The sequence below is a fragment of the Mus musculus genome, chromosome 2 (genome assembly GCF_000001635.26).
Source record: "Mus musculus strain C57BL/6J chromosome 2, GRCm38.p6 C57BL/6J".
NCBI lineage: Eukaryota > Metazoa > Chordata > Mammalia > Rodentia > Muridae > Mus > Mus musculus.
In genome coordinates this window covers 98,600,520-98,609,816 of record NC_000068.7, presented here as the reverse complement: position 1 = coordinate 98,609,816, position 9,297 = coordinate 98,600,520, and the positions used below count along the sequence as shown (strand labels likewise).

Sequence of the window (9,297 nt, the reverse complement as noted above, 5' to 3'; positions counted from 1 at the left end):
TGCTTCCAGCTTCTCTCCATTTATTTGATGTTGGCTACTGGTTTGCTGTAGATTGCTTTTATCATGTTTAGGTATGGGCCTTGAATTCCTGATCTTTCCAAAACTTTTATCAAGAATGGGTGTTGTATCTTGTCAAATGCTTTTTCTGCATCTAACGAGATGATCATGTGTTTTTTGTCTTTGAGTTTGTTTATATAATGGATCACATTGATGGATTTCCGTATCTTAAACCATTCCTGCATCCCTGGAATAAAATCTACTTTGTCAGGATGGATGATTGCATTAATGTGTTCTTGGATTCGGTTAGCGAGAATTTTACTGAGGATTTTTGCATCAATATTCATAAGAGAAATTGATCTGAAGTTCTCTATCTTTGTTGGATCTTTCTGTGGTTTAGGTATCAGAGTAATAGTGGCTTCATAAAATGAGTTGGGTAGAGTACCTTCTACTTCTATCTTGTGAAAAAGTTTGTGCAGGACTGGAATTAGATCTTCTTTGAAGGTCTGATAGAACTCTGCACTAAACCCTCTGGTCCTGGGATTGTTTTGGCTGGGAGATTATTAATAACTGCTTCTATTTCTTTATGGGATATGGGACTGTTTAGAAGGTCAACTTGATCCTGATTCAACTTTGGTACCTGGGATCTGTCCAGAAATTTGTCCATTTCATCCAGGTTTTCCAGTTTTCTTGAGTATAGCCTTTTGTAGAAGGATCTGATGGTGTTTTGGATTTCTTCAGGATCTGTTGTTATGTCTCCCTTTTCATTTCTGATTTTGTTAATTAGGATTTTGTCCCTGTGCTCTTTAGTGAGTCTAGCTAAGTATTTATCTATCTTGTTGATTTTCTCAAAGAACCAACTCCTCCTTTGGTTAATTCTTTGAATAGTTCTTCTTGTTTCCACTTGGTTGATTTCACCCCTGAGTTTGATTATTTCCTGCCGTCTACTACTCTTGGGTGAATTTGCTTCCTTTTTTTCTAGAGCTTTTAGATGTGTTGTCAAGCTGCTAGTATGTGCTCTCTTCCGTTTCTTCTTGGAGGCACTCAGAGCTATGAGTTTCCCTCTTAAAAATGCTTTCATTGTGTCCCAAAGGTTTGGGTACGTTGTGGCTTCATTTTCATTAAACTCTAAAAAGTCTTTAATTTCTTTCTTTACTCCTTCCTTGACCAAGGTATCATTGAGAAGAGTGTTGTTCAGTTTCCACGTGAATGTTGGCTTTCCATTATTTATGCTGTTATTGAAGATCAGTCTTAGGCCATTGTGGTCTGATAGGATACATGGGACAATTTCAATATTTTTGTATCTGTTGTGGCCTGTTTTGTGACCAATTATATGGTCAATTTTGGAGAAGGTCCCGTGAGGTGCTGAGAAGAAGGTATATCCTTTTGTTTTAGGATAAAATGTTCTGTAGATATCTGTCAGGTCCATTTGTTTCATAACTTCTGTTAGATTCACTGTGTCCCTGTTTAGTTACTGTTTCCATGATCTGTTCATTGAGGAAAGTGGTGTGTTGAAGTCTCCCACTATTATTATGTGAGGTGCAATGTGTGCTTTGAGCTTTACTAAAGTGTCTTTAATGAATGTGGCTGACCCTTGCATTTGGAGCGTAGATATTCAGAATTGAGAGTTCCTCTTGGAGGATTTTACCTTTGATGAGTATGAAATGTCCCTCCTTGTCTTTTTTGATAACTTTGGGTTGGAAGTCGATTTTATCCGATATTAGAATGGCTACTCCAGCCTGTTTCTTCAGACCATTTGCTTGGAAAATTGTTTTCCAGCCTTTCAGTCTGAGGTAGTGTCTGTCTTTTTCCCTGAGATGGGTTTCCTGTAAGCAGCAGAATGTTGGGTCCTGTTTGTTTAGCCAGTCTGTTAGTCTATGTCTTTTTATTGGGGAATTGAGTCCATTGATATTAAGAGATATTAAGGAAAAGTAATTGTTGCTTCCTATTATTTTTGTTATTAGAGTTGGCATTCTGTTCTTGTGGCTTTCTTCTTTTTGGTTTGTTGAGGGATTACTTTCTTGTTTGTTCTAGGGCGTGATTTCCTTCCTTGTATTGCTTCTTTTCTGTTATTATCCTTTGAAGGGCTGGATTCGTGGAAAGATATTGTGTGAATTTGGTTTTGTCGTGGAATACTTTGGTTTCTCCATCTATGGTAATTGAGAGTTTGGCCGGGTATTTTAGCCTGGGCTGGCATTTGTGTTCTCTTAGTGTCTGTATAACATCTGTCCAGGCTCTTCTGGCTTTCATAGTCTCTGGTGAAAAGACTGATGTAATTCTGATAGACTTTCCTTTATATGTTACTTGACCTTTCTCCCTTACTGCTTTTAATATTCTATCTTTATTTAGTGCATTTGTTGTTCTGATTATTATGTGTCAGGAGGAATTTCTTTTCTGGTCCAGCCTATTTGGAGTTCTGTAGGCTTCTTGGATGATCATGGGCATCTCTTTATGTTTGGGAAGTTTTCTTCAATTATTTTGTTGAAGATATTAGCTGGCCCTTTAAGTTGAAAATCTTCATTCTCATCAATTCCTATTATCTGTAGGTTTGGTCTTCTCATTGTGTCCTGGATTTCCTGGATGTTTTGAGTTAGGATCCTTTTGCATTTTGTATTTTCTTTGACTGTTGTGCCGATGTTCTCTATGGAATCTTCTGCACCTGAGATACTCTCTTCCATTTCTTGTATTCTGTTTCTGATGCTCGCATCTATGGTTCCAGATCTCTTTCCTAGGGTTTCTATCTCCAGCGTTGCCTTGCTTTGGGTTTTCTTTATTGTGTCTACTTCCCTTTTTAGTTCTAGTATGGTTTTCTTCATTTCCATCACCTGTTTGGATGTGTTTTCCTGTTTTTCTTTAAGGACTTCTACCTGTTTGGTTGTGTTTTCCTGCTTTTCTTTAAGGGCCTGTAACTCTTTAGCAGTGCTCTCCTGTAATTCTTTAAGTGACTTATGAAAGTCCTTCTTGATGTCCTGTATCATCATCATGAAAAATGTTTTTAAATCTGGGTCTAGATTTTCAGTTGTGTTGGGGTGCCAGGACTAGGTGGGGTGGGAGTGCTGCGTTCTGATGATGGTGAGTGGTCTTGATTTCTGTTAGTAGGATTCTTATGTTTGCCTTTCGCCATCTGGTAATCTCTGAAGCTAGCTGTTATAGTTGTCTCTGTTAAGATCTTGTTCTTCAGGTGAACCTGTTAGCCTCTATAAGCAGACCTGGGCGGGTAGCTCTCTCCTTAGTTTGAGTGGGCAGAGTATTCTCTGTAGGCAAGCTCTCTTCTTGCAGGGAGGGTACCCAGATATCTGGTGTTTGAACCGGACTCCTGGTAGGAGTTGTGTTCCACTCACTAGAGGTCTTAGGATCCCGTGGGGAATCCTGTGTGGGCCCTTGCGGGTGTTGGGTGAGTCCGCTGGCAAGGTACCCTGTGGCTGGAGTCAGTGTATCTGGTTTTATGTGGATGTCCTTGAGCCACTTGAACTTGGGCTTTGTTCGAGGAAATAATAATGGGTTGATTTGTATTCTTCTACATGGTGACCTCCAGTTAAGCCAGCATCATTTGTTGAATATGCTGTCTTTGTTTTCACTGGATGACTTTAGCTTCTTTGTCTAAGATTAAGTGACTGTAGGTACATGAGTTCATTTCTGGGTCTTCAATTCTATTCCACTAATCTACATTCCTGTCTCTGTACCAATATCTTGTGAATTTTATCACTATTGCTCTGGAGTAGAGCTTGAGGTCAGGGATTGTGATTCCCCAGAATCCAAAGTTCTTTTATTGTTGAAAATTGTTTTCACTATCCTGGGTTTTTCTTTTGTTGTTCCAAATAAATTGGAGAATTGCTCTTTCTGTCTGTGTGAAAAATTCAGTTGGATTTCTGATGGGAATTTCATTGAATCTATAGATTGCCTTTGTGAAGATGGCCAATTTTAGCTGTTAAATTGAAACACCATCCCTCCCCTTGATGCCCTGTCTTTTTACTGGAGGTGCACTCTACAAGTTCCCTCTCCCCACTGTAGAGGATTTCATTTAAGGTACTTCCCTTTAAGTTCTGAATGTCACTGTCCTACTAGGTCTCAGGTACATTCTAGAGGGATGCCCCTTTCGCCACCTCTTAACTTTTGAGGTTTCCTTTTTCCATTTTTTTCTACTGGCCCTCAGGGCTTCAGTCCTATTTCCCCAAAATAACTGACTATGTTTCCCCTTTTCCTCCCTGTCTCCTTTCATACCCAGATCCTTCCCTCCCTCTGTTGCCGACTTCCACCCCTTGATCACTTTCTTCTCCCTCCCAGGTGTGATTAAGGCATTCTCATTTGGATCCTTTGACTTATTATCCTTATATGTTCTTGCATTCCATTTGCAAGAATTTTATTGAGCATTTTTCCATAGATATTCATAAGCAAAATTAGTCTGAATTCTCTTTGTGTGTGTGTGTTTGTCTCCTTGTGTGGTTTAGTGACCCGTCCATCAGGTCCAGTTATTCCAGGGTTTCAAGGGGATCTTCTCCTAAGAACCAAAAGGGGGAAGGGAGAGACGGAAACCAAATTCGAGAAATGACACATAAACAGTCTGAAAAGCATCAAGGTCTCACTGTATTTAGCAAGGCTCAAGGCTTAAAAGCACAAGCAAAAGGGGAACCACTTCTCAGCAGGAGGAATGGGGCAGCGGAAATGCACAAGCAAAGGAGGAAGTCCTTTCCAGCAAGAGATATGGAGCAGCAGAATTTTTTCTTTTGGCAACTACACGGGAAGCAGGAACTTGGTGGTATCAGGGCACATCTTGAGGTCAGGACATCTGGTGCTGACTTAGGGTTGGAACATTCTGTGGTTGTTCTCGGAACAGTGCATCGGTGGCCCGCTTTTGACCCCCTTTTCTTTTCGGGGGGAGAGGCCCAATTCGGAGATCAAGACAATAGAGTTGTTTTAATAGCTCCCAACAGTTTAGGTATCAGAATATGTGTGGCTTCATAGAATGATTCAAGTAGTGTTCCTTCTCTTTCTATTTCATGAAATATTTTGAGCAACATTGGTATTAGGTCTTCTTTGAAGATCTGGTAGAATTCTGCACTATAGCCAAGTGGCCCTGAGCTCTTTTTGGTTGGGAAATTTCTACTGACTTTTTCTCTTTCCTTAGGAGACACAGGACTGTTTAGATGGTTTATCTGATCCTGATTTAACTTTGGTACCTGGTATCTGTCTAGAAAATTGTACATTTCAAGGCAGATTTTTCCAATTTAACTGAGTCTAGGACTCTGTACTAGGATTTAATGATTTTTTTTTTTTATTTTCTTTTTCTGTTGTTATGTCTCCCCTTTCATTTCTGATTTTGCTGATTTGGATACTGTCTCTGTACCCACTGGTTAGTCTGGCTAAGGGTTTATCTTGTTGATTTTCTCAATGAATCAGCTCCTGGTTTTGTTGATTCTTTGTATAGTTTTTTTTTCCCCTATTTGGTTGATTTCAGCCCTGAGTTTGATTATTTCCTGAAGTCTACCCTTCAGTGAATTTGCTTTGCTTAACTAATAATCATATTTTAAAGTTAAGCCATTTGTCTTGATTTCCTTGACTGCATAATTATTTGGAAATTTTATTTGTGATTTTATAGATTAATATAAAAAACTAAAATATTTTGAGAAACTTGAAAAAGAATTAACCATTCAAATCAGATATTTTATTGTATGTGAGCCATCAATTAATTAGTGTTTTGATAAGTGTTCAAATGCATCTGTTTATTAAAGATTTCATTATAAACAATATTAAATTATTGAAGGTTAAGGATATAAATTCTGCATAGGTTTCAACTCAAGGAGCAAGAGAGTGATTATTTACACAATGTGAAAATTTGAGCATATAATCCACTAAAGGTTTGATCCAGCATTTTTCAATAAGGAATATAAAAGTATTAGGGTAAAGAGTTATAGAGAAGAAAGAGAAAAAGTACATAGGGACTAAAATAGTTTGGAGTAGGATAGAATGGCAGGATTTTATCAGGTATAACATATGAAGCAGAATAAATGGAACAAAGGAGATAAGAAAGAAAGGGAAGAAGAGAAAGGAGGAGGTAAGAGGGAAAATGGGGAGAAAACAATATCCCAAAGAGAAAACTGGAAATGTGTCTCTAGACCACCCTATAAAATATAAGTATCACTGAAATGTCAGTGAAAGGCTTGGAAAGCAACTCAGACGTGAATGAAAACATCATAAATAATATAATAAATGTTAAAAGGAGTTATTAATTGTACCTTAAATGTGGGGAATGTTATTTCCAGGCAGTAATATGATGACAATTGTTTAAATCTCCATAGCACTGCCTCTGTAACCTAAACAAGGTAATTCATTCAGAGAACTAACGAATGCTCTTAAAGATTTACAGATGATAATCCATAAAGAAACCAAACATCATCCTTCCTACAACCTCTGAAAATCTTAGTAATAAAAACTTTGTAATGTAATTTTTATCATTTAAGTGTAAGGCCTCTTTTTTCCATTACTGAAAACAAGAGTCAAGAACATTGTTGACTATCTCATATGTCTACGATATTATCCATTATTGTGCCTATTATTTGATCTTTGTTAAAACTCATTACATGACAGCTACACTTGTTACATTTGGTTTCAAGAAGAGTCTTGTCACTCATGTGAAAATGGATGAGGAAACACAGATTTCATCTGATGGCACATTTGAAGCCCAATTTTAGAAACCATCATAATTTCCTACACTCCATAAGATCAATGCTACCTCTGTAGAAGGAAACTTCTGTTTGTTATGATGAAATGTCTACCAGATAGACACTATAGAATATGAGACAGATGCCTACTCTACCACATCTCATGTGACTATATCAAATTCTTCTTTATTTTTAGTTTTTCTAACTTGGTCTGAATGAATGTACACATTGTGAAGTTCTGAATCTGATTCAGTAGTACTTGATGCATGGCATAAAGATTAAAACTCACCATCACTTTTCTCCAGATGGGTCTCTGTATAAGAGTTGAATCTCTTCTGCCATTAAATTCTAAAGTTTCAAGTAATCACAATGCAGATGTTCAGCAAGACAATTTTAGCTTTAGCATCCTACTTAGAGTGTCATAAAGTATAGCTCAATTTTTATGAAAAAGTTTAGAAGGAACATATTGGTGTCTCTATCTATTTACATTTTAATGGGATATGAGTCCAGGGCTGTATATTTTTATTATATGTAACTAGTTTTCTAGCAAAACTATTGTGAATCTTTCTGACATTCTCCTTGAGTGGTTCTCAATCACTTAAATATGACACTGTGCTTGCATAATCTTCTAATGTATTTATATTTGTTCTTTGGTTCAAATATTAGCTTTTTGAATTTAAATATAACCTATAAATAGACCTAAAAGGAAAAAAAAAAACAACTGACAAGAGAAGGCAGTAAGCATTATATATGAAAACGTTTACAATGGCATCATGATACCAAACCAGGCTTTCCTAGTATCATGAACTTTAATTTGGAGAGTATTTTCAGGAAGATGATGTATCAATTTCATTTCCTACGTGGCACTCTGGATAAAACCTAGATTTTTTTTTCTTCAAAGTGATATTAGCTTGAAAATTCTCTTTCATCCAATCATGCTGCTTTTTTCTATCTGGCCCTTTTGAATTAAAAAAAAAATTATGTAAACTATACCTTTATAACTTTGCAAACATGGTGGTAGTCTTGTTGTGTCTGTTCCCATTATTTTCACCTTACACCATTCAAGACAAAGTTTCATATGTACTTTAAATCAATGATTACCATTACTTGGATAATATATATATATATATATATATATATATATATATATATATATATAAATGAGGTAGGTTAAAAAATACAAATATATTTACATTATTTTAAATTTTATTTTAATTTTATTATTTATAATATGTATATATTCCTCAGTGTCTATAGGTGTCCAGGTGTCCAGAACTGAAGTCATAGGTAATTGTAAGCTACCCCATATGTGTGAAAATTTGGAGTTTATTCCAATATAAAAACTGGTTGAATAAACTGGTTGAATACTGCTGTATTTCTTTTTCTTTTTTTCAAACATAAACTTTTTTTTACCCAAAGGTTGTCACATAATTCGATGCTTCTCTACTTTTTACACAATCATTCCCACCCTCTACAGAAGGTTGCTTCTGAAGTTCTCATGTGGTGACACAGTGCTAAAGTTCCTGATGCTAACAGAATAGTAGAGATGTCTCAGTGACTTAAGTTGAAATCACTGGTTTATGGCTCTTGCACCCAGCATCATAAATGTACAAATATCTTTATTTAAAAACACAAAATAAATTATTTCTAAGCATGGACAATGACAGCAGTAAACCATTATATATTGTCAAGGAAAACCAGTAACTGATGTTTACAGTGATCAGCCAGTCTTAGCTTCAGTCATTTTCTCCATGTGACTTCTCTGAAGTTATTGGTGAGGAACTTGCCCTTGAGGTTCAACTATCCCATACCCCCTCCCATTACACCAATTGCACCCGTTCCAGGATCCTTCTCTTTAGGAATTTCTGTCACTACAGCTTTAGCTGTAGTTAGCAAGGAGGCCACACCAGCAGCATCCAGTAAGGCAGTTCTTACAACCTTTGTTGGGTCAATGATTCCCTTTTCTACTATGTTCACAAAATCTCCAAGTATGGCATCATAACCAACTTCTGAGGAAATCTGCAGAATTTTCTCAACTATTCAAAGATAGTTGAACTTTCAACACCTGCATTCTTTGCAATCATCATTGCAGGAATTTTAAGTGTTCTTTTAATAATTTCTATACCTCTTTCCTGATCAACAGTTGTTTTTACATTTTTCCTTCAGTTCCCCCCTCAGTCACTCTTTGTTTGTTTGTTTGTTAGTTAGTTTGTTTTGATTTCTTTACTATTTTTTTTGAGACAATGGCCTCTATTTGTAGACCATGTGGGCTAACTCACAGAAATGATTCTGACTCTACCACCTCAGTGCTGGGATTAAAGAAATGCACCAATGTGTGGACATTCCTTGGACTCTATAATATAACAAGTTTTGAAGAGTAATTGTCAATATTCTGTAGAGAAAAACTTAAATTTTCAGTTGTTATATGTATTAAACTGTTGATTATGTAAAATACTATGATTATTATTGAACAATTAAAAGTAGAAATGACACGTCCTTGGATAAAAAACTTGAGTTTTTACAGTAAGGAAACTGATTCCCTTTTTAATATGGCAATTTCTGTTTTGCAATTAAATTAAGTCCAGATGTGAAATAAACACTTATCACTGAAATAATAAAGAGAAAAGAAAAATATCACATG

General features: G+C 36.3%; 1 pseudogene; it reads right to left on the bottom strand.

Annotated features, from left to right (window-relative positions):
• Nucleotides 1-8,359: 8,359 nt before the first annotated feature.
• Nucleotides 8,360-8,794, bottom strand: Gm13806 (predicted gene 13806; annotated as a pseudogene).